This window comes from Polyodon spathula, chromosome 18, assembly GCF_017654505.1.
Source record: "Polyodon spathula isolate WHYD16114869_AA chromosome 18, ASM1765450v1, whole genome shotgun sequence".
Lineage (NCBI taxonomy): Eukaryota > Metazoa > Chordata > Actinopteri > Acipenseriformes > Polyodontidae > Polyodon > Polyodon spathula.
In genome coordinates this window covers 25,611,790-25,615,441 of record NC_054551.1, presented here as the reverse complement: position 1 = coordinate 25,615,441, position 3,652 = coordinate 25,611,790, and positions in this window count along the sequence as shown.

The window sequence follows — 3,652 nt, the reverse complement described above, 5'->3', positions numbered from 1 at the left end:
AAAATAAAGAATACAGTAAACAATTACATTTAAGAGCGAGTTTGACTAAGAGCAGTGAACTTGTGGTAAAAAAAAGATTTGCTTAAACCAGTGAAGTCCATTAAGAGCACGTTGTAAGTAAGATAAGTGGATGAGAACAAATTGGAAGCTGGCAACTTGATAAACTTCCATAGTGGATCTATTAAAAATGCTGTAACTCAAGAGTCTCAATAAATATAATATATATATATATAGATATATAATATTATATATATATATATATATATATATATATATATATATATATATATATATAAATAATTTAATAGACAAGTGATATTCATAACACTGCTATAGACTTTTGTTGGCCTCCTTAACAGCCTTAAACAGCTTCATGAAGATAGACCTTGACACAACATTCTTTTAATATCTCATGAGATACGGCTTTGAATAGGGCCCAATGGGTCTTGATGAACGCTGGTTCCTATTCGGTAGTTATCATTGTGCGAGAACAGATTGAATTGCTTTGAGTGTTTTTCTCTTAATATTTAAATCTGTCTAGACTCTTTGTGTCTATTAGCCCACTACTAATCAGCAGAGATATGTGATTTGGCTGGTACAATAGACTTAAAAATCATCAAAAATGTAATAACGGCCAATGCAGAAGAGACTTTGCCGAGGTCACCTAGATCTGATTGTGTACCTGCAAGACATGATCTTGCTGAGCCTGCCTTGTCTTACAATTCCATACTGCATCACTCTGTGCATGTGACTGACTGGGGCTGCCACTGCAGGTCACCGTCACATTGCTTGAGGACCCGAGAAGAGCATTGACGAAGGCTCTGAATTGATTTGGGTGACAGCGCGAGGAAACGCCAGATTGGAAGGTGATGCACTATTAATGAATGTCTTGATGGACACAAGAAAGTGATTATGTTGCCTGAGGCAAAAGCCATGGATCTGTTAAAAGTGTTTAATAACGCTTTTGTTGATAACCAGGAGAAAATAAATTCTATTGGGATTTTTTTTTTTTTTTGGCAAATGTTTTCTGGTTCTTTTAATAGTGAGTGTTTCTTTGTTTAACGTTACCTTGTGGTGAACAGAAGGTATGGCGTAAGAGTCACTTCATAATAAGGGATTTGCAATGGACCCATTCCCAAATGATTATTTACATTTAAAACAAAACCCTATTTCTAGATTGGAGCTGTATTTTTCTTGTTTCTTGATTTCAGCATAATCTGTCTATCTATCTATCTATCTATCTATCTATCTATCTATCTATAGTTCAGTGATTATTTTAATTTACATATTGTATTATACTTGCAATTTCACATTTGTAAGTAGTTAACTGCACTTGTTTTAATTTAGATTTTGTTTTTTTCTTATTTAACTCAATATTCTTCCCCTGAGAAGGTCACTGATTCTGTTCTCTTTAAACAGCGCCCTGTTATTCTAAATTTCCAATTGCAAGATCTATCCATTAGGACATAACAGCAAATGAGCTTTCCCATCCAGGCATTAAAAGGAATTACAAATAGCCTAATTGTGATAAATAGACATGTTTAGGGTACAACAGCTGGTTTGCTAAGTCATTATTGAAGAGGAAACTGACAACCAGGGAGTGAATCTAGCAGCTAATGTCAACTAGACACGAGGCCATCTCGTGATCTGAGGTATAATGTATTTATGTAAGTCAGTTCCATGCCATGTAATAAAAAAAAAGGTTATAATCTAGTGACAAAATGTATATGATTGCTTCTGTTGCTTGTAATCACTGAAATGTTCAAAAGACATAGACCATTTAAAACAGAGTACAGCACAATGTTATTGCCAGCAAAAGAGCAGAGTTTTGATACACTGTAAAGTGATACAGTTGCTTCTGTGGTAGAGTGAGTTGACAGGTGGTTCCGGTTTGTTGTTGGATGAGGGATTAGTGCAGAGGTAATTGTTTGGTTGGCTAGTTTGAATACAAAAGGATTTCTGCAGGAGGTTTGTTTCATTCACAGAGCTGTGGGGGAAGGTCTTGGGATTTTAGGTGGTGATGGATGCTGATGGGGGTATGGTAACCACAGTATATTGAATAATCTGGGACTATTGTCATGTTCGGTTTGCTACATATATTGCAATATTGTTTTTTTTTTTTATTTCTTTGAGACTTTTAAAGCAGCAAAGGGGTACTCCTTTTTTTTGTATTTACAATGTAATGTCTTTATAAAAATATTGTTTCAAACAATTCTCTAAATGATATTGTTTAGATCTAATGTTTTAAACTGAATTGCTGTGGTTTTATTATTATTATTATTATTATTATTATTATTATTATTATTATTATTATTATTATTTCTACATATGTCATTACCATGTATTGGGTACATAAGAATTTCCAGAACAATATACAGTTTTTTTAAAAATTATTATTCCTGTTTTTTATTCTCAATTTAAATTACTCGCATGCATTTAGTAATTCAATACCACTAGGTTAGATTAGCACAGCACTGATATATTCAGACCTAAATTGAATGTAAAGTTACTTGACTGTGGGAAAAAAACACATGTACTTATTATTATGGAAAATAGTCGCAAAAGGAGAATGAAACATTGGTGTAAAATGAAAAGTCTAAGACAAGCATAAAAAGCTTGTTTTACACACCCATTAGCAGTTAAAATAGGACGAGAAGAAAACAAAACGAGGGTGATGTACCCAGACCATGTGCCTCCATTAGGAGATAAAAGGAACAGGTTGATAAATTGCCATTTTAGCCCTTTTCTTTGACTTTTCACGAATTTACATTATTTAAAACGGCAGACATGAAAAGGCCTGAGCAGTGTGGAATGGGTTGGAAAAAAAGCCATTCATCCTTGTTAGCGTCCTCCTGTGTTCCTTTATGGTGCGTTTTTACAAGGGTGGGAGCCGAGATGTCTTTCCCATTAGATTGAAGAGCGGTCACCCCCAACAGCAGCAGAGAGTCTCCCAAACAGAGTTCAAGATTGGGAATGCTGGTGACTCCTGTATAACCTTCTGAGGTACCGAGCGCTCACCCTGAAATGACCCCTTACTCCGAGGAAAGAGCTAGGGGAGCTCCAAGGGGTCTCCAGACGTACAATCAGAACTTCTAACTCGCAAACACACATAATAGGTGGATGTCTCTTTTAACCTCAAACACGGCGTTTTAAAGTATATACTACTAAGTCAAATCAAGTCATTTTTTATTGTTATTTGTTTAAAAAAACAAACAAAAAAAAAAAACAGCACTCTCTGCAATCACTATCAGTAAATTAAGGAACGCAACTGTTTTTACTTAACTGTTAGCAACTAGCGAAATTAAAGGAAATACAGCTATAATCTACAATGTAATTGATGTAAAATTGTTTTTAAGTGCTGTACCTATTTATATAACTCACTATTTTAATAATTAGCTTCAGATAGCATTGTAGAAATACAAGTAGACTGATGTTTAAGTTTAAAAGTTGAAAGTTGCACAGTGATTTACAAAAAAAAAAAAAAAAAAAAGACACAAATAAGTACAATATTTAACGTTTGTTCAGTTTTGCAGAAAGTCTGCTATAGTAGTGAATGACTGAGTAACTTGGAGCCCGTGGAATTCTGTTGTCAATGAGAGAATCTCATCTTTCGCTACCCCCTTAGCGAGGCCCCTCTGTGCGCCAGTTGTGC